Source organism: Microcebus murinus, chromosome 8 (assembly GCF_040939455.1).
Source record: "Microcebus murinus isolate Inina chromosome 8, M.murinus_Inina_mat1.0, whole genome shotgun sequence".
In the NCBI taxonomy this organism is placed as follows: Eukaryota; Metazoa; Chordata; class Mammalia; order Primates; family Cheirogaleidae; genus Microcebus; species Microcebus murinus.
In genome coordinates, this window is record NC_134111.1 from 108,924,932 (window position 1) to 108,950,690 (window position 25,759).

General features: G+C 63.8%; 7 non-coding genes across 7 annotated transcripts; all 7 read right to left on the bottom strand.

The window, feature by feature from the left end:
- Window positions 1-625: 625 nt before the first annotated feature.
- Window positions 626-744, bottom strand: LOC142872492 (5S ribosomal RNA). The gene has a single exon (XR_012920749.1). It is a non-coding gene; the product is annotated as a 5S ribosomal RNA (ribosomal RNA).
- Window positions 745-4,275: 3,531 nt separating this feature from the next.
- On the bottom strand, window positions 4,276-4,394 carry LOC142872493 (5S ribosomal RNA). Its single transcript, XR_012920750.1, has one exon. It is a non-coding gene; the product is annotated as a 5S ribosomal RNA (ribosomal RNA).
- Window positions 4,395-7,939: 3,545 nt separating this feature from the next.
- On the bottom strand, window positions 7,940-8,058 carry LOC142872494 (5S ribosomal RNA). The gene has a single exon (XR_012920751.1). It is a non-coding gene; the product is annotated as a 5S ribosomal RNA (ribosomal RNA).
- Window positions 8,059-11,580: 3,522 nt separating this feature from the next.
- On the bottom strand, window positions 11,581-11,699 carry LOC142872495 (5S ribosomal RNA). The gene has a single exon (XR_012920752.1). It is a non-coding gene; the product is annotated as a 5S ribosomal RNA (ribosomal RNA).
- Window positions 11,700-15,238: 3,539 nt separating this feature from the next.
- On the bottom strand, window positions 15,239-15,357 carry LOC142872496 (5S ribosomal RNA). Its single transcript, XR_012920753.1, has one exon. It is a non-coding gene; the product is annotated as a 5S ribosomal RNA (ribosomal RNA).
- Window positions 15,358-18,893: 3,536 nt separating this feature from the next.
- Window positions 18,894-19,012, bottom strand: LOC142872497 (5S ribosomal RNA). The gene has a single exon (XR_012920754.1). It is a non-coding gene; the product is annotated as a 5S ribosomal RNA (ribosomal RNA).
- A 3,547-nt stretch (window positions 19,013-22,559) lies between these two features.
- LOC142872498 (5S ribosomal RNA) lies at window positions 22,560-22,678 on the bottom strand. Its single transcript, XR_012920755.1, has one exon. It is a non-coding gene; the product is annotated as a 5S ribosomal RNA (ribosomal RNA).
- Between the last annotated feature and the right edge of the window lie 3,081 nt (window positions 22,679-25,759).

A 25,759-nucleotide genomic window follows, 5' to 3' on the forward strand; every position in this document is an offset into this window, starting at 1 on the left:
CCCCACAATACGCTGGAACAACATCAGAGGTTAATGAATAAGAACACAGGGGGGAGGGGGGCACGGGCAACACATGTCACCTTAATACTTGGACTCCCATCATCTGCTTGAAAAGAGAGAGAAAAGAAAATGCAATCATAGAGATAAGAGACACTTTTTAAACATAATGAATCCGAAGAGAAAAGTAAAAGGAGGCCTGTGGAGCAGGTCTGGGTGTGACTCCGGATCCCCCAACATCAGGTGCCACCACCAAAGATTCCTACGTGTAGCCCATAGAACCCCAAAAGCAACGGGACGAGTTCTGGTCACATACTCCCTCAAAATGACATCCTGGCCTTCTTCTGGAACTCCCTCCCCTCTCAGACTCTCAAGGTTTCCTCCAGCGTGTCGGTTCCCACAGAGCAGACCTTTGGTCTGAGACCTGACAGTCCAGAAGCCACGCATGCTGCCGCGTGACGGCGGTGTCGCGGCTTGGGACAAGAGGAGGCCCCACGGTGCGGGCTGGGGCGCCAGGCACCGCGGCGGGCGCTGAGGGTGGGGGTGACCCCCGCCCCGGGCCGCCGCCTCGCTCCCAGAGAGGGGACAGAACAAGAGGCAAAACAAAACAAAAAAAAAAAAAAAAAGAAGCCTACGGCACCCGGTATTCCCAGGCGGTCTCCCATCCAAGTACTAACCAGGCCCGACCCTGCTTAGCTTCCGAGACCAGACGAGATCGGGCGCGTTCAGGGTGGTGTGGCCCTAGACGGCGGAGGGCGCCCCTGCCCCGCTCAAGAAGCCGAGCCTCTCTGCGCTTCCCCGCCGCCTCCTCCCGCCCCAGGCCCCGCGCCGGCGCTGACCCGCACCGGGCGGGCCTGTTGAGTTCACCGGCCGGGTCCGGCGGGCTCCGAGGGACGGGGGTGACAGGCGGGGCGGGGCGGGGCGGGCAGGGAGCGGCGGGCCGGGGTGGGGGGCTGTCTCTCTATACACACACACACACACACACACACACACTCACACTCACTCACTCACACTCACACAAGATGCGCCTCCACGGCTGGACTCGCCAAGGTGGAGACCTTCCAGCCCCCTTCCTCTCCTCGCCTGGCCCACCCCCAGCTCGTGGCCGCCCCCGCCGCCGCCGCCGCCGCCGCCGCCGCCGCCGCCGCCGATTGCGCACGCGCGGGTCGCCCGCCCTTTGACCCCAGGCAGGGGCCGCCCTCCCCGACAACCCCTTTCAGCTGCGCCCCCCACCCTGTGGGTGGGCTGCCGCCTATTCCCCCGGGCCCGGGCTGGGGCACAGCGCATGGGGGAGGGGAGCGAGTGTATGGGGCGTCTCTCTCTCTCTCTCTTGGGATGTGTCCCATGGGTGGGGTGGCGTGGTTAGTGGGGCGCTGAAGAAATCAGTCCCCTCCATCTCCTACCTCTGGAAAACGCCCAAGCCCTTGGAGAACTGCCGGCAACGCGACCGTGGGGGCCGGGACCCTCCTCTGTGTCCTCCTGTGGCCCAGTCCTAGGGGCCTGGGCCTGGCCGGGGCTGCATTGGACCCCGACCCCCCTGGCGTGTGGACTCGCTAAAAATCGGCGATTAGATATTGGATTCCAGCTTCATTGAGGTCATTTCACTAATGAGTGCACCGGAAAGAGTTTCCTAATCCATCTGTGAGGGTGGCAACTGAAAGAGAATTTTAAAGCTGACAGAATAGGCGAGGAAAGGCATAGGAGATTTCCACACCCAGTAAGGAAGCCTTTCCCGAAATGGAAGAAAGAAAGGAGCAAACAGAGACACCGGTAGCCCGCCAGGATCAGAGTCTGCCCCCGAGAGAAAGTACCCTGACCAGGTTCACCCGTGGGTGGGTGGCGAGCTAGCGGCATTCAGAAGAGCGAGGCCCGCAGTCTGTGCAGAAGACACCTGCACTCGGGTGTGTGTGGCGGCACGATTCACAAGCAGCTCCAGATGTTAAGCCAAGGAGAAGCCAGGGAGTTCCCAACGCCCCAGGTGTCCTCAGCCCACGACTGGCTGCTGGGGGAATGCGAAGCCCGGCTCCTTGTCTCAGAGCGGGACAACCAGGAGGTGTGACGTACACCCCGGGGTTCCCAGGAGGATCAGGCTGAAGCTGGGACTTGGCCTGAAAGTGTCCCCTCGCACGGCCACCCCCTTCCCCTTCCTGCTCCTCTACTCCTGGTGCCCCTCCATCCAGGGGCCAGACCTTAAAGAGTCACCCGCAAGAGAATCCTGGTCCCAAAGGAGCCTTCTGGGGGACCCGTGCTGAGAGAGGTTGTGGGCATGGCCCGCTGGGGCTCTGCCCGACCCAGGGCTGAGAGATGCAACCTCCCAGCTCTGGGTCCCTGCAGGGGAAGCGTTGGCAAGCACAGGGCCAGTCCTCCAAAGGCCCAGGTGCAGGGAGCCCAGGCCAAGCAGCCTGTGGAAGAAGCCACCCCGGGAACACGACTGCAGGCCACGGCCCTTCCCACCTCCTCCTCCTCCTCCTCCTCCTGCTCCTCCACCCCCCCCCCCGACCTCCCACCCCCACCCCCGACATGGCGCAGGGCTCAGAGACACCTCAGACACTTGCTACCCAAAGTGCAAAGGGCATCAGTTGCTCCTCCAAACCCCCCCCCCCGCCCAGCAGACCGCGTTGTCCAGCCAGCCCCCGGGCCTCCCTGGGGTGCCCAGCACAAAAGTGCAGACAACCACCGGACCCTCAATCTCAGTTTTCGGATGTTTTTGCCACTCTAAGGACCCGCAGGCCAGCTGGGCCTTCTGGCAGGACAGAGAGCCCCGGAATCCGACGTGGAGAACTGGGTGTACGTCCCCACGAGGAGGCGGTCCCCACCTCCGCGGCTCTCCCCTTGCGGGGGGGAAAAGCAGCCACGGGGCCTCAGAGAAGACACCAGGCTGGGCGCCCGCCCCACAGTGGGGGCACGTCCCCCGCAGGCCACTTAGCGACGGCCGCCGGCCGGCGGACGGTTGGGTGGCGCGAGACGCTGCGGCCGCCCTGCTACCGGGTTCCTGGGAGGGCGTCCTGGAACCAGCGTCCACACCAAGCCCTTGGAAGGCCCAGGCGACGGAGGAGCCCCGTCAGGCAGGGGCCGAGGACGGTGACGGCCCGGGCGGGGAGGAGCGTGTCAGGCAGGGGCAGAGGACGGTGACAGGTGACAGGCCGGGCGGGAAGGAGTCAGTCAGGCAGGGGCCGAGGAGGAGACGGGGCTGGGTAAGGGTTAGGGTTAGAGTCAGGGCACAAGTCACAATCGCAAAGACCTGGAAGCGACCCGAGTGCCCATCGACCCACGAGTGCGTAAATGAAATGTGGCGCGTGGACACCACGGAGTGCTATTCAGCTAGGAGGAGCAGCGGTGAGAGGGCACCTCTCGTGGTTCTCCTGGCCAGAGCTGGAACCCGTTCCAGTAAGCCAGGTAGCCCAAGAATGGACACACGAGCACCACGTGCTCGCGCTCACCAGCAAATGGGTACGAACCGACGGACACCCAAGTGGACACAGAGGAATCACCTTCATCGGGTGGGTGTCGGGCGGGTGGGGGGAGGGGATGGGCATACACCTCCATTAGGAATGGGGTGGGTGCGCACCGACTGGGGGATGGGCGCACTTGAGGCTCTGACCCGAGGGGGGAGGCTGGGAGAGGGCAACGTACCCGACCTTAACATTGGTACCCCCACAATACGCTGGAACAACATCAGAGGTTAATGAATAAGAACACAGGGGGGAGGGGGGCACGGGCAACACATGTCACCTTAATACTTGGACTCCCATCATCTGCTTGAAAAGAGAGAGAAAAGAAAATGCAATCATAGAGATAAGAGACACTTTTTAAACATAATGAATCCGAAGAGAAAAGTAAAAGGAGGCCTGTGGAGCAGGTCTGGGTGTGACTCCGGATCCCCCAACATCAGGTGCCACCACCAAAGATTCCTACGTGTAGCCCATAGAACCCCAAAAGCAACGGGACGAGTTCTGGTCACATACTCCCTCAAAATGACATCCTGGCCTTCTTCTGGAACTCCCTCCCCTCTCAGACTCTCAAGGTTTCCTCCAGCGTGTCGGTTCCCACAGAGCAGACCTTTGGTCTGAGACCTGACAGTCCAGAAGCCACGCATGCTGCCGCGTGACGGCGGTGTCGCGGCTTGGGACAAGAGGAGGCCCCACGGTGCGGGCTGGGGCGCCAGGCACCGCGGCGGGCGCTGAGGGTGGGGGTGACCCCCGCCCCGGGCCGCCGCCTCGCTCCCAGAGAGGGGACAGAACAAGAGGCAAAACAAAACAAAAAAAAAAAAAAAAAAGAAGCCTACGGCACCCGGTATTCCCAGGCGGTCTCCCATCCAAGTACTAACCAGGCCCGACCCTGCTTAGCTTCCGAGACCAGACGAGATCGGGCGCGTTCAGGGTGGTGTGGCCCTAGACGGCGGAGGGCGCCCCTGCCCCGCTCAAGAAGCCGAGCCTCTCTGCGCTTCCCCGCCGCCTCCTCCCGCCCCAGGCCCCGCGCCGGCGCTGACCCGCACCGGGCGGGCCTGTTGAGTTCACCGGCCGGGTCCGGCGGGCTCCGAGGGACGGGGGTGACAGGCGGGGCGGGGCGGGGCGGGCAGGGAGCGGCGGGCCGGGGTGGGGGGCTGTCTCTCTATACACACACACACACACACACACACACTCACACTCACTCACTCACACTCACACAAGATGCGCCTCCACGGCTGGACTCGCCAAGGTGGAGACCTTCCAGCCCCCTTCCTCTCCTCGCCTGGCCCACCCCCAGCTCGTGGCCGCCCCCGCCGCCGCCGCCGCCGCCGCCGCCGCCGCCGCCGCCGCCGCCGCCGCCGCCGCCGATTGCGCACGCGCGGGTCGCCCGCCCTTTGACCCCAGGCAGGGGCCGCCCTCCCCGACAACCCCTTTCAGCTGCGCCCCCCACCCTGTGGGTGGGCTGCCGCCTATTCCCCCGGGCCCGGGCTGGGGCACAGCGCATGGGGGAGGGGAGCGAGTGTATGGGGCGTCTCTCTCTCTCTCTTGGGATGTGTCCCATGGGTGGGGTGGCGTGGTTAGTGGGGCGCTGAAGAAATCAGTCCCCTCCATCTCCTACCTCCGGAAAACGCCCAAGCCCTTGGAGAACTGCCGGCAACGCGACCGTGGGGGCCGGGACCCTCCTCTGTGTCCTCCTGTGGCCCAGTCCAAGGGGCCTGGGCCTGGCCGGGGCTGCATTGGACCCCGACCCCCCTGGCGTGTGGACTCGCTAAAAATCGGCGATTAGATATTGGATTCCAGCTTCATTGAGGTCATTTCACTAATGAGTGCACCGGAAAGAGTTTCCTAATCCATCTGTGAGGGTGGCAACTGAAAGAGAATTTTAAAGCTGACAGAATAGGCGAGGAAAGGCATAGGAGATTTCCACACCCAGTAAGGAAGCCTTTCCCGAAATGGAAGAAAGAAACGAGCAAACAGAGACACCGGTAGCCCGCCAGGATCAGAGTCTGCCCCCGAGAGAAAGTACCCTGACCAGGTTCACCCGTGGGTGGGTGGCGAGCTAGCGGCATTCAGAAGAGCGAGGCCCGCAGTCTGTGCAGAAGACACCTGCACTCGGGTGTGTGTGGCGGCACGATTCACAAGCAGCTCCAGATGTTAAGCCAAGGAGAAGCCAGGGAGTTCCCAACGCCCCAGGTGTCCTCAGCCCACGACTGGCTGCTGGGGGAATGCGAAGCCCGGCTCCTTGTCTCAGAGCGGGACAACCAGGAGGTGTGACGTACACCCCGGGGTTCCCAGGAGGATCAGGCTGAAGCTGGGACTTGGCCTGAAAGTGTCCCCTCGCACGGCCACCCCCTTCCCCTTCCTGCTCCTCTACTCCTGGTGCCCCTCCATCCAGGGGCCAGACCTTAAAGAGTCACCCGCAAGAGAATCCTGGTCCCAAAGGAGCCTTCTGGGGGACCCGTGCTGAGAGAGGTTGTGGGCATGGCCCGCTGGGGCTCTGCCCGACCCAGGGCTGAGAGATGCAACCTCCCAGCTCTGGGTCCCTGCAGGGGAAGCGTTGGCAAGCACAGGGCCAGTCCTCCAAAGGCCCAGGTGCAGGGAGCCCAGGCCAAGCAGCCTGTGGAAGAAGCCACCCCGGGAACACGACTGCAGGCCACGGCCCTTCCCACCTCCTCCTCCTCCTCCTCCTCCTGCTCCTCCACCCCCCCCTGACCTCCCACCCCCACCCCCGACATGGCGCAGGGCTCAGAGACACCTCAGACACTTGCTACCCAAAGTGCAAAGGGCATCAGTTGCTCCTCCAAACCCCCCCCCCCCCGCCCAGCAGACCGCGTTGTCCAGCCAGCCCCCGGGCCTCCCTGGGGTGCCCAGCACAAAAGTGCAGACAACCACCGGACCCTCAATCTCAGTTTTCGGATGTTTTTGCCACTCTAAGGACCCGCAGGCCAGCTGGGCCTTCTGGCAGGACAGAGAGCCTCGGAATCCGACGTGGAGAGCTGGGTGTACGTCCCCACGAGGAGGCGGTCCCCACCTCCGCGGCTCTCCCCTTGCGGGGGGGAAAAGCAGCCACGGGGCCTCAGAGAAGACACCAGGCTGGGCGCCCGCCCCACAGTGGGGGCACGTCCCCCGCAGGCCACTTAGCGACGGCCGCCGGCCGGCGGACGGTTGGGTGGCGCGAGACGCTGCGGCCGCCCTGCTACCGGGTTCCTGGGAGGGCGTCCTGGAACCAGCGTCCACACCAAGCCCTTGGAAGGCCCAGGCGACGGAGGAGCCCCGTCAGGCAGGGGCCGAGGACGGTGACGGCCCGGGCGGGGAGGAGCGTGTCAGGCAGGGGCAGAGGACGGTGACAGGTGACAGGCCGGGCGGGAAGGAGTCAGTCAGGCAGGGGCCGAGGAGGAGACGGGGCTGGGTAAGGGTTAGGGTTAGAGTCAGGGCACAAGTCACAATCGCAAAGACCTGGAAGCGACCCGAGTGCCCATCGACCCACGAGTGCGTAAATGAAATGTGGCGCGTGGACACCACGGAGTGCTATTCAGCTAGGAGGAGCAGCGGTGAGAGGGCACCTCTCGTGGTTCTCCTGGCCAGAGCTGGAACCCGTTCCAGTAAGCCAGGTAGCCCAAGAATGGACACACGAGCACCACGTGCTCGCGCTCACCAGCAAATGGGTACGAACCGACGGACACCCAAGTGGACACAGAGGAATCACCTTCATCGGGTGGGTGTCGGGCGGGTGGGGGGAGGGGATGGGCATACACCTCCATTAGGAATGGGGTGGGTGCGCACCGACTGGGGGATGGGCGCACTTGAGGCTCTGACCCGAGGGGGGAGGCTGGGAGAGGGCAACGTACCCGACCTTAACATTGGTACCCCCACAATACGCTGGAACAACATCAGAGGTTAATGAATAAGAACACAGGGGGGAGGGGGGCACGGGCAACACATGTCACCTTAATACTTGGACTCCCATCATCTGCTTGAAAAGAGAGAGAAAAGAAAATGCAATCATAGAGATAAGAGACACTTTTTAAACATAATGAATCCGAAGAGAAAAGTAAAAGGAGGCCTGTGGAGCAGGTCTGGGTGTGACTCCGGATCCCCCAACATCAGGTGCCACCACCAAAGATTCCTACGTGTAGCCCATAGAACCCCAAAAGCAACGGGACGAGTTCTGGTCACATACTCCCTCAAAATGACATCCTGGCCTTCTTCTGGAACTCCCTCCCCTCTCAGACTCTCAAGGTTTCCTCCAGCGTGTCGGTTCCCACAGAGCAGACCTTTGGTCTGAGACCTGACAGTCCAGAAGCCACGCATGCTGCCGCGTGACGGCGGTGTCGCGGCTTGGGACAAGAGGAGGCCCCACGGTGCGGGCTGGGGCGCCAGGCACCGCGGCGGGCGCTGAGGGTGGGGGAGACCCCCGCCCCGGGCCGCCGCCTCGCTCCCAGAGAGGGGACAGAACAAGAGGCAAAACAAAACAAAAAAAAAAAAAAAAAAGAAGCCTACGGCACCCGGTATTCCCAGGCGGTCTCCCATCCAAGTACTAACCAGGCCCGACCCTGCTTAGCTTCCGAGACCAGACGAGATCGGGCGCGTTCAGGGTGGTGTGGCCCTAGACGGCGGAGGGCGCCCCTGCCCCGCTCAAGAAGCCGAGCCTCTCTGCGCTTCCCCGCCGCCTCCTCCCGCCCCAGGCCCCGCGCCGGCGCTGACCCGCACCGGGCGGGCCTGTTGAGTTCACCGGCCGGGTCCGGCGGGCTCCGAGGGACGGGGGTGACAGGCGGGGCGGGGCGGGCAGGGAGCGGCGGGCCGGGGTGGGGGGCTGTCTCTCTATACACACACACACACACACACACACACACTCACACTCACTCACTCACACTCACACAAGATGCGCCTCCACGGCTGGACTCGCCAAGGTGGAGACCTTCCAGCCCCCTTCCTCTCCTCGCCTGGCCCACCCCCAGCTCGTGGCCGCCCCCGCCGCCGCCGCCGCCGCCGCCGCCGCCGCCGCCGATTGCGCACGCGCGGGTCGCCCGCCCTTTGACCCCAGGCAGGGGCCGCCCTCCCCGACAACCCCTTTCAGCTGCGCCCCCCACCCTGTGGGTGGGCTGCCGCCTATTCCCCCGGGCCCGGGCTGGGGCACAGCGCATGGGGGAGGGGAGCGAGTGTATGGGGCGTCTCTCTCTCTCTCTCTTGGGATGTGTCCCATGGGTGGGGTGGCGTGGTTAGTGGGGCGCTGAAGAAATCAGTCCCCTCCATCTCCTACCTCTGGAAAACGCCCAAGCCCTTGGAGAACTGCCGGCAACGCGACCGTGGGGGCCGGGACCCTCCTCTGTGTCCTCCTGTGGCCCAGTCCTAGGGGCCTGGGCCTGGCCGGGGCTGCATTGGACCCCGACCCCCCTGGCGTGTGGACTCGCTAAAAATCGGCGATTAGATATTGGATTCCAGCTTCATTGAGGTCATTTCACTAATGAGTGCACCGGAAAGAGTTTCCTAATCCATCTGTGAGGGTGGCAACTGAAAGAGAATTTTAAAGCTGACAGAATAGGCGAGGAAAGGCATAGGAGATTTCCACACCCAGTAAGGAAGCCTTTCCCGAAATGGAAGAAAGAAAGGAGCAAACAGAGACACCGGTAGCCCGCCAGGATCAGAGTCTGCCCCCGAGAGAAAGTACCCTGACCAGGTTCACCCGTGGGTGGGTGGCGAGCTAGCGGCATTCAGAAGAGCGAGGCCCGCAGTCTGTGCAGAAGACACCTGCACTCGGGTGTGTGTGGCGGCACGATTCACAAGCAGCTCCAGATGTTAAGCCAAGGAGAAGCCAGGGAGTTCCCAACGCCCCAGGTGTCCTCAGCCCACGACTGGCTGCTGGGGGAATGCGAAGCCCGGCTCCTTGTCTCAGAGCGGGACAACCAGGAGGTGTGACGTACACCCCGGGGTTCCCAGGAGGATCAGGCTGAAGCTGGGACTTGGCCTGAAAGTGTCCCCTCGCACGGCCACCCCCTTCCCCTTCCTGCTCCTCTACTCCTGGTGCCCCTCCATCCAGGGGCCAGACCTTAAAGAGTCACCCGCAAGAGAATCCTGGTCCCAAAGGAGCCTTCTGGGGGACCCGTGCTGAGAGAGGTTGTGGGCATGGCCCGCTGGGGCTCTGCCCGACCCAGGGCTGAGAGATGCAACCTCCCAGCTCTGGGTCCCTGCAGGGGAAGCGTTGGCAAGCACAGGGCCAGTCCTCCAAAGGCCCAGGTGCAGGGAGCCCAGGCCAAGCAGCCTGTGGAAGAAGCCACCCCGGGAACACGACTGCAGGCCACGGCCCTTCCCACCTCCTCCTCCTCCTCCTCCTCCTGCTCCTCCACCCCCCCCCGACCTCCCACCCCCACCCCCGACATGGCGCAGGGCTCAGAGACACCTCAGACACTTGCTACCCAAAGTGCAAAGGGCATCAGTTGCTCCTCCAAACCCCCCCCCCCCGCCCAGCAGACCGCGTTGTCCAGCCAGCCCCCGGGCCTCCCTGGGGTGCCCAGCACAAAAGTGCAGACAACCACCGGACCCTCAATCTCAGTTTTCGGATGTTTTTGCCACTCTAAGGACCCGCAGGCCAGCTGGGCCTTCTGGCAGGACAGAGAGCCCCGGAATCCGACGTGGAGAGCTGGGTGTACGTCCCCACGAGGAGGCGGTCCCCACCTCCGCGGCTCTCCCCTTGCGGGGGGGAAAAGCAGCCACGGGGCCTCAGAGAAGACACCAGGCTGGGCGCCCGCCCCACAGTGGGGGCACGTCCCCCGCAGGCCACTTAGCGACGGCCGCCGGCCGGCGGACGGTTGGGTGGCGCGAGACGCTGCGGCCGCCCTGCTACCGGGTTCCTGGGAGGGCGTCCTGGAACCAGCGTCCACACCAAGCCCTTGGAAGGCCCAGGCGACGGAGGAGCCCCGTCAGGCAGGGGCCGAGGACGGTGACGGCCCGGGCGGGGAGGAGCGTGTCAGGCAGGGGCAGAGGACGGTGACAGGTGACAGGCCGGGCGGGAAGGAGTCAGTCAGGCAGGGGCCGAGGAGGAGACGGGGCTGGGTAAGGGTTAGGGTTAGAGTCAGGGCACAAGTCACAATCGCAAAGACCTGGAAGCGACCCGAGTGCCCATCGACCCACGAGTGCGTAAATGAAATGTGGCGCGTGGACACCACGGAGTGCTATTCAGCTAGGAGGAGCAGCGGTGAGAGGGCACCTCTCGTGGTTCTCCTGGCCAGAGCTGGAACCCGTTCCAGTAAGCCAGGTAGCCCAAGAATGGACACACGAGCACCACGTGCTCGCGCTCACCAGCAAATGGGTACGAACCGACGGACACCCAAGTGGACACAGAGGAATCACCTTCATCGGGTGGGTGTCGGGCGGGTGGGGGGAGGGGATGGGCATACACCTCCATTAGGAATGGGGTGGGTGCGCACCGACTGGGGGATGGGCGCACTTGAGGCTCTGACCCGAGGGGGGAGGCTGGGAGAGGGCAACGTACCCGACCTTAACATTGGTACCCCCACAATACGCTGGAACAACATCAGAGGTTAATGAATAAGAACACAGGGGGGAGGGGGGCACGGGCAACACATGTCACCTTAATACTTGGACTCCCATCATCTGCTTGAAAAGAGAGAGAAAAGAAAATGCAATCATAGAGATAAGAGACACTTTTTAAACATAATGAATCCGAAGAGAAAAGTAAAAGGAGGCCTGTGGAGCAGGTCTGGGTGTGACTCCGGATCCCCCAACATCAGGTGCCACCACCAAAGATTCCTACGTGTAGCCCATAGAACCCCAAAAGCAACGGGACGAGTTCTGGTCACATACTCCCTCAAAATGACATCCTGGCCTTCTTCTGGAACTCCCTCCCCTCTCAGACTCTCAAGGTTTCCTCCAGCGTGTCGGTTCCCACAGAGCAGACCTTTGGTCTGAGACCTGACAGTCCAGAAGCCACGCATGCTGCCGCGTGACGGCGGTGTCGCGGCTTGGGACAAGAGGAGGCCCCACGGTGCGGGCTGGGGCGCCAGGCACCGCGGCGGGCGCTGAGGGTGGGGGAGACCCCCGCCCCGGGCCGCCGCCTCGCTCCCAGAGAGGGGACAGAACAAGAGGCAAAACAAAACAAAAAAAAAAAAAAAAAAGAAGCCTACGGCACCCGGTATTCCCAGGCGGTCTCCCATCCAAGTACTAACCAGGCCCGACCCTGCTTAGCTTCCGAGACCAGACGAGATCGGGCGCGTTCAGGGTGGTGTGGCCCTAGACGGCGGAGGGCGCCCCTGCCCCGCTCAAGAAGCCGAGCCTCTCTGCGCTTCCCCGCCGCCTCCTCCCGCCCCAGGCCCCGCGCCGGCGCTGACCCGCACCGGGCGGGCCTGTTGAGTTCACCGGCCGGGTCCGGCGGGCTCCGAGGGACGGGGGTGACAGGCGGGGCGGGGCGGGGCGGGCAGGGAGCGGCGGGCCGGGGTGGGGGGCTGTCTCTCTATACACACACACACACACACACACACACACTCACACTCACTCACTCACACTCACACAAGATGCGCCTCCACGGCTGGACTCGCCAAGGTGGAGACCTTCCAGCCCCCTTCCTCTCCTCGCCTGGCCCACCCCCAGCTCGTGGCCGCCCCCGCCGCCGCCGCCGCCGCCGCCGCCGCCGCCGCCGCCGCCGCCGCCGATTGCGCACGCGCGGGTCGCCCGCCCTTTGACCCCAGGCAGGGGCCGCCCTCCCCGACAACCCCTCTCAGCTGCGCCCCCCACCCTGTGGGTGGGCTGCCGCCTATTCCCCCGGGCCCGGGCTGGGGCACAGCGCATGGGGGAGGGGAGCGAGTGTATGGGGCGTCTCTCTCTCTCTCTCTTGGGATGTGTCCCATGGGTGGGGTGGCGTGGTTAGTGGGGCGCTGAAGAAATCAGTCCCCTCCATCTCCTACCTCTGGAAAACGCCCAAGCCCTTGGAGAACTGCCGGCAACGCGACCGTGGGGGCCGGGACCCTCCTCTGTGTCCTCCTGTGGCCCAGTCCTAGGGGCCTGGGCCTGGCCGGGGCTGCATTGGACCCCGACCCCCCTGGCGTGTGGACTCGCTAAAAATCGGCGATTAGATATTGGATTCCAGCTTCATTGAGGTCATTTCACTAATGAGTGCACCGGAAAGAGTTTCCTAATCCATCTGTGAGGGTGGCAACTGAAAGAGAATTTTAAAGCTGACAGAATAGGCGAGGAAAGGCATAGGAGATTTCCACACCCAGTAAGGAAGCCTTTCCCGAAATGGAAGAAAGAAAGGAGCAAACAGAGACACCGGTAGCCCGCCAGGATCAGAGTCTGCCCCCGAGAGAAAGTACCCTGACCAGGTTCACCCGTGGGTGGGTGGCGAGCTAGCGGCATTCAGAAGAGCGAGGCCCGCAGTCTGTGCAGAAGACACCTGCACTCGGGTGTGTGTGGCGGCACGATTCACAAGCAGCTCCAGATGTTAAGCCAAGGAGAAGCCAGGGAGTTCCCAACGCCCCAGGTGTCCTCAGCCCACGACTGGCTGCTGGGGGAATGCGAAGCCCGGCTCCTTGTCTCAGAGCGGGACAACCAGGAGGTGTGACGTACACCCCGGGGTTCCCAGGAGGATCAGGCTGAAGCTGGGACTTGGCCTGAAAGTGTCCCCTCGCACGGCCACCCCCTTCCCCTTCCTGCTCCTCTACTCCTGGTGCCCCTCCATCCAGGGGCCAGACCTTAAAGAGTCACCCGCAAGAGAATCCTGGTCCCAAAGGAGCCTTCTGGGGGACCCGTGCTGAGAGAGGTTGTGGGCATGGCCCGCTGGGGCTCTGCCCGACCCAGGGCTGAGAGATGCAACCTCCCAGCTCTGGGTCCCTGCAGGGGAAGCGTTGGCAAGCACAGGGCCAGTCCTCCAAAGGCCCAGGTGCAGGGAGCCCAGGCCAAGCAGCCTGTGGAAGAAGCCACCCCGGGAACACGACTGCAGGCCACGGCCCTTCCCACCTCCTCCTCCTCCTCCTCCTCCTGCTCCTCCACCCCCCCCCGACCTCCCACCCCCACCCCCGACATGGCGCAGGGCTCAGAGACACCTCAGACACTTGCTACCCAAAGTGCAAAGGGCATCAGTTGCTCCTCCAAACCCCCCCCCCCCGCCCAGCAGACCGCGTTGTCCAGCCAGCCCCCGGGCCTCCCTGGGGTGCCCAGCACAAAAGTGCAGACAACCACCGGACCCTCAATCTCAGTTTTCGGATGTTTTTGCCACTCTAAGGACCCGCAGGCCAGCTGGGCCTTCTGGCAGGACAGAGAGCCCCGGAATCCGACGTGGAGAGCTGGGTGTACGTCCCCACGAGGAGGCGGTCCCCACCTCCGCGGCTCTCCCCTTGCGGGGGGGAAAAGCAGCCACGGGGCCTCAGAGAAGACACCAGGCTGGGCGCCCGCCCCACAGTGGGGGCACGTCCCCCGCAGGCCACTTAGCGACGGCCGCCGGCCGGCGGACGGTTGGGTGGCGCGAGACGCTGCGGCCGCCCTGCTACCGGGTTCCTGGGAGGGCGTCCTGGAACCAGCGTCCACACCAAGCCCTTGGAAGGCCCAGGCGACGGAGGAGCCCCGTCAGGCAGGGGCCGAGGACGGTGACGGCCCGGGCGGGGAGGAGCGTGTCAGGCAGGGGCAGAGGACGGTGACAGGTGACAGGCCGGGCGGGAAGGAGTCAGTCAGGCAGGGGCCGAGGAGGAGACGGGGCTGGGTAAGGGTTAGGGTTAGAGTCAGGGCACAAGTCACAATCGCAAAGACCTGGAAGCGACCCGAGTGCCCATCGACCCACGAGTGCGTAAATGAAATGTGGCGCGTGGACACCACGGAGTGCTATTCAGCTAGGAGGAGCAGCGGTGAGAGGGCACCTCTCGTGGTTCTCCTGGCCAGAGCTGGAACCCGTTCCAGTAAGCCAGGTAGCCCAAGAATGGACACACGAGCACCACGTGCTCGCGCTCACCAGCAAATGGGTACGAACCGACGGACACCCAAGTGGACACAGAGGAATTACCTTCATCGGGTGGGTGTCGGGCGGGTGGGGGGAGGGGATGGGCATACACCTCCATTAGGAATGGGGTGGGTGCGCACCGACTGGGGGATGGGCGCACTTGAGGCTCTGACCCGAGGGGGGAGGCTGGGAGAGGGCAACGTACCCGACCTTAACATTGGTACCCCCACAATACGCTGGAACAACATCAGAGGTTAATGAATAAGAACACAGGGGGGAGGGGGGCACGGGCAACACATGTCACCTTAATACTTGGACTCCCATCATCTGCTTGAAAAGAGAGAGAAAAGAAAATGCAATCATAGAGATAAGAGACACTTTTTAAACATAATGAATCCGAAGAGAAAAGTAAAAGGAGGCCTGTGGAGCAGGTCTGGGTGTGACTCCGGATCCCCCAACATCAGGTGCCACCACCAAAGATTCCTACGTGTAGCCCATAGAACCCCAAAAGCAACGGGACGAGTTCTGGTCACATACTCCCTCAAAATGACATCCTGGCCTTCTTCTGGAACTCCCTCCCCTCTCAGACTCTCAAGGTTTCCTCCAGCGTGTCGGTTCCCACAGAGCAGACCTTTGGTCTGAGACCTGACAGTCCAGAAGCCACGCATGCTGCCGCGTGACGGCGGTGTCGCGGCTTGGGACAAGAGGAGGCCCCACGGTGCGGGCTGGGGCGCCAGGCACCGCGGCGGGCGCTGAGGGTGGGGGAGACCCCCGCCCCGGGCCGCCGCCTCGCTCCCAGAGAGGGGACAGAACAAGAGGCAAAACAAAACAAAAAAAAAAAAAAAAAAGAAGCCTACGGCACCCGGTATTCCCAGGCGGTCTCCCATCCAAGTACTAACCAGGCCCGACCCTGCTTAGCTTCCGAGACCAGACGAGATCGGGCGCGTTCAGGGTGGTGTGGCCCTAGACGGCGGAGGGCGCCCCTGCCCCGCTCAAGAAGCCGAGCCTCTCTGCGCTTCCCCGCCGCCTCCTCCCGCCCCAGGCCCCGCGCCGGCGCTGACCCGCACCGGGCGGGCCTGTTGAGTTCACCGGCCGGGTCCGGCGGGCTCCGAGGGACGGGGGTGACAGGCGGGGCGGGGCGGGGCGGGCAGGGAGCGGCGGGCCGGGGTGGGGGGCTGTCTCTCTATACACACACACACACACACACACACACACACTCACACTCACTCACTCACACTCACACAAGATGCGCCTCCACGGCTGGACTCGCCAAGGTGGAGACCTTCCAGCCCCCTTCCTCTCCTCGCCTGGCCCACCCCCAGCTCGTGGCCGCCCCCGCCGCCGCCGCCGCCGCCGCCGCCGCCGCCGCCGCCGATTGCGCACGCGCGGGTCGCCCGCCCTTTGACCCCAGGCAGGGGCCGCCCTCCCCGACAACCCCTCTCAGCTGCGCCCCCCACCCTGTGGGTGGGCTGCCGCCTATTCCCCCGGGCCCGGGCTGGGGCACAGCGCATGGGGGAGGGGAGCGAGTGTATGGGGCGTCTCTCTCTCTCTCTCTTGGGATGTGTCCCATGGGTGGGGTGGCGTGGTTAGTGGGGCGCTGAAGAAATCAGTCCCCTCCATCTCCTACCTCTGGAAAACGCCCAAGCCCTTGGAGAACTGCCGGCAACGCGACCGTGGGGGCCGGGACCCTCCTCTGTGTCCTCCTGTGGCCCAGTCCTAGGGGCCTGGGCCTGGCCGGGGCTGCATTGGACCCCGACCCCCCTGGCGTGTGGACTCGCTAAAAATCGGCGATTAGATATTGGATTCCAGCTTCATTGAGGTCATTTCACTAATGAGTGCACCGGAAAGAGTTTCCTAATCCATCTGTGAGGGTGGCAACTGAAAGAGAATTTTAAAGCTGACAGAATAGGCGAGGAAAGGCATAGGAGATTTCCACACCCAGTAAGGAAGCCTTTCCCGAAATGGAAGAAAGAAACGAGCAAACAGAGACACCGGTAGCCCGCCAGGATCAGAGTCTGCCCCCGAGAGAAAGTACCCTGACCAGGTTCACCCGTGGGTGGGTGGCGAGCTAGCGGCATTCAGAAGAGCGAGGCCCGCAGTCTGTGCAGAAGACACCTGCACTCGGGTGTGTGTGGCGGCACGATTCACAAGCAGCTCCAGATGTTAAGCCAAGGAGAAGCCAGGGAGTTCCCAACGCCCCAGGTGTCCTCAGCCCACGACTGGCTGCTGGGGGAATGCGAAGCCCGGCTCCTTGTCTCAGAGCGGGACAACCAGGAGGTGTGACGTACACCCCGGGGTTCCCAGGAGGATCAGGCTGAAGCTGGGACTTGGCCTGAAAGTGTCCCCTCGCACGGCCACCCCCTTCCCCTTCCTGCTCCTCTACTCCTGGTGCCCCTCCATCCAGGGGCCAGACCTTAAAGAGTCACCCGCAAGAGAATCCTGGTCCCAAAGGAGCCTTCTGGGGGACCCGTGCTGAGAGAGGTTGTGGGCATGGCCCGCTGGGGCTCTGCCCGACCCAGGGCTGAGAGATGCAACCTCCCAGCTCTGGGTCCCTGCAGGGGAAGCGTTGGCAAGCACAGGGCCAGTCCTCCAAAGGCCCAGGTGCAGGGAGCCCAGGCCAAGCAGCCTGTGGAAGAAGCCACCCCGGGAACACGACTGCAGGCCACGGCCCTTCCCACCTCCTCCTCCTCCTCCTCCTCCTGCTCCTCCACCCCCCCCCCCGACCTCCCACCCCCACCCCCGACATGGCGCAGGGCTCAGAGACACCTCAGACACTTGCTACCCAAAGTGCAAAGGGCATCAGTTGCTCCTCCAAACCCCCCCCCCCCCCGCCCAGCAGACCGCGTTGTCCAGCCAGCCCCCGGGCCTCCCTGGGGTGCCCAGCACAAAAGTGCAGACAACCACCGGACCCTCAATCTCAGTTTTCGGATGTTTTTGCCACTCTAAGGACCCGCAGGCCAGCTGGGCCTTCTGGCAGGACAGAGAGCCCCGGAATCCGACGTGGAGAGCTGGGTGTACGTCCCCACGAGGAGGCGGTCCCCACCTCCGCGGCTCTCCCCTTGCGGGGGGGAAAAGCAGCCACGGGGCCTCAGAGAAGACACCAGGCTGGGCGCCCGCCCCACAGTGGGGGCACGTCCCCCGCAGGCCACTTAGCGACGGCCGCCGGCCGGCGGACGGTTGGGTGGCGCGAGACGCTGCGGCCGCCCTGCTACCGGGTTCCTGGGAGGGCGTCCTGGAACCAGCGTCCACACCAAGCCCTTGGAAGGCCCAGGCGACGGAGGAGCCCCGTCAGGCAGGGGCCGAGGACGGTGACGGCCCGGGCGGGGAGGAGCGTGTCAGGCAGGGGCAGAGGACGGTGACAGGTGACAGGCCGGGCGGGAAGGAGTCAGTCAGGCAGGGGCCGAGGAGGAGACGGGGCTGGGTAAGGGTTAGGGTTAGAGTCAGGGCACAAGTCACAATCGCAAAGACCTGGAAGCGACCCGAGTGCCCATCGACCCACGAGTGCGTAAATGAAATGTGGCGCGTGGACACCACGGAGTGCTATTCAGCTAGGAGGAGCAGCGGTGAGAGGGCACCTCTCGTGGTTCTCCTGGCCAGAGCTGGAACCCGTTCCAGTAAGCCAGGTAGCCCAAGAATGGACACACGAGCACCACGTGCTCGCGCTCACCAGCAAATGGGTACGAACCGACGGACACCCAAGTGGACACAGAGGAATCACCTTCATCGGGTGGGTGTCGGGCGGGTGGGGGGAGGGGATGGGCATACACCTCCATTAGGAATGGGGTGGGTGCGCACCGACTGGGGGATGGGCGCACTTGAGGCTCTGACCCGAGGGGGGAGGCTGGGAGAGGGCAACGTACCCGACCTTAACATTGGTACCCCCACAATACGCTGGAACAACATCAGAGGTTAATGAATAAGAACACAGGGGGGAGGGGGGCACGGGCAACACATGTCACCTTAATACTTGGACTCCCATCATCTGCTTGAAAAGAGAGAGAAAAGAAAATGCAATCATAGAGATAAGAGACACTTTTTAAACATAATGAATCCGAAGAGAAAAGTAAAAGGAGGCCTGTGGAGCAGGTCTGGGTGTGACTCCGGATCCCCCAACATCAGGTGCCACCACCAAAGATTCCTACGTGTAGCCCATAGAACCCCAAAAGCAACGGGACGAGTTCTGGTCACATACTCCCTCAAAATGACATCCTGGCCTTCTTCTGGAACTCCCTCCCCTCTCAGACTCTCAAGGTTTCCTCCAGCGTGTCGGTTCCCACAGAGCAGACCTTTGGTCTGAGACCTGACAGTCCAGAAGCCACGCATGCTGCCGCGTGACGGCGGTGTCGCGGCTTGGGACAAGAGGAGGCCCCACGGTGCGGGCTGGGGCGCCAGGCACCGCGGCGGGCGCTGAGGGTGGGGGAGACCCCCGCCCCGGGCCGCCGCCTCGCTCCCAGAGAGGGGACAGAACAAGAGGCAAAACAAAACAAAAAAAAAAAAAAAAAAGAAGCCTACGGCACCCGGTATTCCCAGGCGGTCTCCCATCCAAGTACTAACCAGGCCCGACCCTGCTTAGCTTCCGAGACCAGACGAGATCGGGCGCGTTCAGGGTGGTGTGGCCCTAGACGGCGGAGGGCGCCCCTGCCCCGCTCAAGAAGCCGAGCCTCTCTGCGCTTCCCCGCCGCCTCCTCCCGCCCCAGGCCCCGCGCCGGCGCTGACCCGCACCGGGCGGGCCTGTTGAGTTCACCGGCCGGGTCCGGCGGGCTCCGAGGGACGGGGGTGACAGGCGGGGCGGGGCGGGGCGGGCAGGGAGCGGCGGGCCGGGGTGGGGGGCTGTCTCTCTATACACACACACACACACACACACACACACTCACACTCACTCACTCACACTCACACAAGATGCGCCTCCACGGCTGGACTCGCCAAGGTGGAGACCTTCCAGCCCCCTTCCTCTCCTCGCCTGGCCCACCCCCAGCTCGTGGCCGCCCCCGCCGCCGCCGCCGCCGCCGCCGCCGCCGCCGCCGCCGCCGCCGCCGCCGCCGATTGCGCACGCGCGGGTCGCCCGCCCTTTGACCCCAGGCAGGGGCCGCCCTCCCCGACAACCCCTTTCAGCTGCGCCCCCCACCCTGTGGGTGGGCTGCCGCCTATTCCCCCGGGCCCGGGCTGGGGCACAGCGCATGGGGGAGGGGAGCGAGTGTATGGGGCGTCTCTCTCTCTCTCTCTTGGGATGTGTCCCATGGGTGGGGTGGCGTGGTTAGTGGGGCGCTGAAGAAATCAGTCCCCTCCATCTCCTACCTCTGGAAAACGCCCAAGCCCTTGGAGAACTGCCGGCAACGCGACCGTGGGGGCCGGGACCCTCCTCTGTGTCCTCCTGTGGCCCAGTCCTAGGGGCCTGGGCCTGGCCGGGGCTGCATTGGACCCCGACCCCCCTGGCGTGTGGACTCGCTAAAAATCGGCGATTAGATATTGGATTCCAGCTTCATTGAGGTCATTTCACTAATGAGTGCACCGGAAAGAGTTTCCTAATCCATCTGTGAGGGTGGCAACTGAAAGAGAATTTTAAAGCTGACAGAATAGGCGAGGAAAGGCATAGGAGATTTCCACACCCAGTAAGGAAGCCTTTCCCGAAATGGAAGAAAGAAAGGAGCAAACAGAGACACCGGTAGCCCGCCAGGATCAGAGTCTGCCCCCGAGAGAAAGTACCCTGACCAGGTTCACCCGTGGGTGGGTGGCGAGCTAGCGGCATTCAGAAGAGCGAGGCCCGCAGTCTGTGCAGAAGACACCTGCACTCGGGTGTGTGTGGCGGCACGATTCACAAGCAGCTCCAGATGTTAAGCCAAGGAGAAGCCAGGGAGTTCCCAACGCCCCAGGTGTCCTCAGCCCACGACTGGCTGCTGGGGGAATGCGAAGCCCGGCTCCTTGTCTCAGAGCGGGACAACCAGGAGGTGTGACGTACACCCCGGGGTTCCCAGGAGGATCAGGCTGAAGCTGGGACTTGGCCTGAAAGTGTCCCCTCGCACGGCCACCCCCTTCCCCTTCCTGCTCCTCTACTCCTGGTGCCCCTCCATCCAGGGGCCAGACCTTAAAGAGTCACCCGCAAGAGAATCCTGGTCCCAAAGGAGCCTTCTGGGGGACCCGTGCTGAGAGAGGTTGTGGGCATGGCCCGCTGGGGCTCTGCCCGACCCAGGGCTGAGAGATGCAACCTCCCAGCTCTGGGTCCCTGCAGGGGAAGCGTTGGCAAGCACAGGGCCAGTCCTCCAAAGGCCCAGGTGCAGGGAGCCCAGGCCAAGCAGCCTGTGGAAGAAGCCACCCCGGGAACACGACTGCAGGCCACGGCCCTTCCCACCTCCTCCTCCTCCTCCTCCTCCTGCTCCTCCACCCCCCCCCCCGACCTCCCACCCCCACCCCCGACATGGCGCAGGGCTCAGAGACACCTCAGACACTTGCTACCCAAAGTGCAAAGGGCATCAGTTGCTCCTCCAAACCCCCCCCCCCCCGCCCAGCAGACCGCGTTGTCCAGCCAGCCCCCGGGCCTCCCTGGGGTGCCCAGCACAAAAGTGCAGACAACCACCGGACCCTCAATCTCAGTTTTCGGATGTTTTTGCCACTCTAAGGACCCGCAGGCCAGCTGGGCCTTCTGGCAGGACAGAGAGCCCCGGAATCCGACGTGGAGAGCTGGGTGTACGTCCCCACGAGGAGGCGGTCCCCACCTCCGCGGCTCTCCCCTTGCGGGGGGGAAAAGCAGCCACGGGGCCTCAGAGAAGACACCAGGCTGGGCGCCCGCCCCACAGTGGGGGCACGTCCCCCGCAGGCCACTTAGCGACGGCCGCCGGCCGGCGGACGGTTGGGTGGCGCGAGACGCTGCGGCCGCCCTGCTACCGGGTTCCTGGGAGGGCGTCCTGGAACCAGCGTCCACACCAAGCCCTTGGAAGGCCCAGGCGACGGAGGAGCCCCGTCAGGCAGGGGCCGAGGACGGTGACGGCCCGGGCGGGGAGGAGCGTGTCAGGCAGGGGCAGAGGACGGTGACAGGTGACAGGCCGGGCGGGAAGGAGTCAGTCAGGCAGGGGCCGAGGAGGAGACGGGGCTGGGTAAGGGTTAGGGTTAGAGTCAGGGCACAAGTCACAATCGCAAAGACCTGGAAGCGACCCGAGTGCCCATCGACCCACGAGTGCGTAAATGAAATGTGGCGCGTGGACACCACGGAGTGCTATTCAGCTAGGAGGAGCAGCGGTGAGAGGGCACCTCTCGTGGTTCTCCTGGCCAGAGCTGGAACCCGTTCCAGTAAGCCAGGTAGCCCAAGAATGGACACACGAGCACCACGTGCTCGCGCTCACCAGCAAATGGGTACGAACCGACGGACACCCAAGTGGACACAGAGGAATCACCTTCATCGGGTGGGTGTCGGGCGGGTGGGGGGAGGGGATGGGCATACACCTCCATTAGGAATGGGGTGGGTGCGCACCGACTGGGGGATGGGCGCACTTGAGGCTCTGACCCGAGGGGGGAGGCTGGGAGAGGGCAACGTACCCGACCTTAACATTGGTACCCCCACAATACGCTGGAACAACATCAGAGGTTAATGAATAAGAACACAGGGGGGAGGGGGGCACGGGCAACACATGTCACCTTAATACTTGGACTCCCATCATCTGCTTGAAAAGAGAGAGAAAAGAAAATGCAATCATAGAGATAAGAGACACTTTTTAAACATAATGAATCCGAAGAGAAAAGTAAAAGGAGGCCTGTGGAGCAGGTCTGGGTGTGACTCCGGATCCCCCAACATCAGGTGCCACCACCAAAGATTCCTACGTGTAGCCCATAGAACCCCAAAAGCAACGGGACGAGTTCTGGTCACATACTCCCTCAAAATGACATCCTGGCCTTCTTCTGGAACTCCCTCCCCTCTCAGACTCTCAAGGTTTCCTCCAGCGTGTCGGTTCCCACAGAGCAGACCTTTGGTCTGAGACCTGACAGTCCAGAAGCCACGCATGCTGCCGCGTGACGGCGGTGTCGCGGCTTGGGACAAGAGGAGGCCCCACGGTGCGGGCTGGGGCGCCAGGCACCGCGGCGGGCGCTGAGGGTGGGGGTGACCCCCGCCCCGGGCCGCCGCCTCGCTCCCAGAGAGGGGACAGAACAAGAGGCAAAACAAAACAAAAAAAAAAAAAAAAAGAAGCCTACGGCACCCGGTATTCCCAGGCGGTCTCCCATCCAAGTACTAACCAGGCCCGACCCTGCTTAGCTTCCGAGACCAGACGAGATCGGGCGCGTTCAGGGTGGTGTGGCCCTAGACGGCGGAGGGCGCCCCTGCCCCGCTCAAGAAGCCGAGCCTCTCTGCGCTTCCCCGCCGCCTCCTCCCGCCCCAGGCCCCGCGCCGGCGCTGACCCGCACCGGGCGGGCCTGTTGAGTTCACCGGCCGGGTCCGGCGGGCTCCGAGGGACGGGGGTGACAGGCGGGGCGGGGCGGGGCGGGCAGGGAGCGGCGGGCCGGGGTGGGGGGCTGTCTCTCTATACACACACACACACACACACACACACACTCACACTCACTCACTCACACTCACACAAGATGCGCCTCCACGGCTGGACTCGCCAAGGTGGAGACCTTCCAGCCCCCTTCCTCTCCTCGCCTGGCCCACCCCCAGCTCGTGGCCGCCCCCGCCGCCGCCGCCGCCGCCGCCGCCGCCGCCGCCGCCGATTGCGCACGCGCGGGTCGCCCGCCCTTTGACCCCAGGCAGGGGCCGCCCTCCCCGACAACCCCTTTCAGCTGCGCCCCCCACCCTGTGGGTGGGCTGCCGCCTATTCCCCCGGGCCCGGGCTGGGGCACAGCGCATGGGGGAGGGGAGCGAGTGTATGGGGCGTCTCTCTCTCTCTCTCTTGGGATGTGTCCCATGGGTGGGGTGGCGTGGTTAGTGGGGCGCTGAAGAAATCAGTCCCCTCCATCTCCTACCTCTGGAAAACGCCCAAGCCCTTGGAGAACTGCCGGCAACGCGACCGTGGGGGCCGGGACCCTCCTCTGTGTCCTCCTGTGGCCCAGTCCTAGGGGCCTGGGCCTGGCCGGGGCTGCATTGGACCCCGACCCCCCTGGCGTGTGGACTCGCTAAAAATCGGCGATTAGATATTGGATTCCAGCTTCATTGAGGTCATTTCACTAATGAGTGCACCGGAAAGAGTTTCCTAATCCATCTGTGAGGGTGGCAACTGAAAGAGAATTTTAAAGCTGACAGAATAGGCGAGGAAAGGCATAGGAGATTTCCACACCCAGTAAGGAAGCCTTTCCCGAAATGGAAGAAAGAAAGGAGCAAACAGAGACACCGGTAGCCCGCCAGGATCAGAGTCTGCCCCCGAGAGAAAGTACCCTGACCAGGTTCACCCGTGGGTGGGTGGCGAGCTAGCGGCATTCAGAAGAGCGAGGCCCGCAGTCTGTGCAGAAGACACCTGCACTCGGGTGTGTGTGGCGGCACGATTCACAAGCAGCTCCAGATGTTAAGCCAAGGAGAAGCCAGGGAGTTCCCAACGCCCCAGGTGTCCTCAGCCCACGACTGGCTGCTGGGGGAATGCGAAGCCCGGCTCCTTGTCTCAGAGCGGGACAACCAGGAGGTGTGACGTACACCCCGGGGTTCCCAGGAGGATCAGGCTGAAGCTGGGACTTGGCCTGAAAGTGTCCCCTCGCACGGCCACCCCCTTCCCCTTCCTGCTCCTCTACTCCTGGTGCCCCTCCATCCAGGGGCCAGACCTTAAAGAGTCACCCGCAAGAGAATCCTGGTCCCAAAGGAGCCTTCTGGGGGACCCGTGCTGAGAGAGGTTGTGGGCATGGCCCGCTGGGGCTCTGCCCGACCCAGGGCTGAGAGATGCAACCTCCCAGCTCTGGGTCCCTGCAGGGGAAGCGTTGGCAAGCACAGGGCCAGTCCTCCAAAGGCCCAGGTGCAGGGAGCCCAGGCCAAGCAGCCTGTGGAAGAAGCCACCCCGGGAACACGACTGCAGGCCACGGCCCTTCCCACCTCCTCCTCCTCCTCCTCCTCCTGCTCCTCCACCCCCCCCCCCGACCTCCCACCCCCACCCCCGACATGGCGCAGGGCTCAGAGACACCTCAGACACTTGCTACCCAAAGTGCAAAGGGCATCAGTTGCTCCTCCAAACCCCCCCCCCCCGCCCAGCAGACCGCGTTGTCCAGCCAGCCCCCGGGCCTCCCTGGGGTGCCCAGCACAAAAGTGCAGACAACCACCGGACCCTCAATCTCAGTTTTCGGATGTTTTTGCCACTCTAAGGACCCGCAGGCCAGCTGGGCCTTCTGGCAGGACAGAGAGCCCCGGAATCCGACGTGGAGAGCTGGGTGTACGTCCCCACGAGGAGGCGGTCCCCACCTCCGCGGCTCTCCCCTTGCGGGGGGGAAAAGCAGCCACGGGGCCTCAGAGAAGACACCAGGCTGGGCGCCCGCCCCACAGTGGGGGCACGTCCCCCGCAGGCCACTTAGCGACGGCCGCCGGCCGGCGGACGGTTGGGTGGCGCGAGACGCTGCGGCCGCCCTGCTACCGGGTTCCTGGGAGGGCGTCCTGGAACCAGCGTCCACACCAAGCCCTTGGAAGGCCCAGGCGACGGAGGAGCCCCGTCAGGCAGGGGCCGAGGACGGTGACGGCCCGGGCGGGGAGGAGCGTGTCAGGCAGGGGCAGAGGACGGTGACAGGTGACAGGCCGGGCGGGAAGGAGTCAGTCAGGCAGGGGCCGAGGAGGAGACGGGGCTGGGTAAGGGTTAGGGTTAGAGTCAGGGCACAAGTCACAATCGCAAAGACCTGGAAGCGACCCGAGTGCCCATCGACCCACGAGTGCGTAAATGAAATGTGGCGCGTGGACACCACGGAGTGCTATTCAGCTAGGAGGAGCAGCGGTGAGAGGGCACCTCTCGTGGTTCTCCTGGCCAGAGCTGGAACCCGTTCCAGTAAGCCAGGTAGCCCAAGAATGGACACACGAGCACCACGTGCTCGCGCTCACCAGCAAATGGGTACGAACCGACGGACACCCAAGTGGACACAGAGGAATCACCTTCATCGGGTGGGTGTCGGGCGGGTGGGGGGAGGGGATGGGCATACACCTCCATTAGGAATGGGGTGGGTGCGCACCGACTGGGGGATGGGCGCACTTGAGGCTCTGACCCGAGGGGGGAGGCTGGGAGAGGGCAACGTACCCGACCTTAACATTGGTACCCCCACAATACGCTGGAACAACATCAGAGGTTAATGAATAAGAACACAGGGGGGAGGGGGGCACGGGCAACACATGTCACCTTAATACTTGGACTCCCATCATCTGCTTGAAAAGAGAGAGAAAAGAAAATGCAATCATAGAGATAAGAGACACTTTTTAAACATAATGAATCCG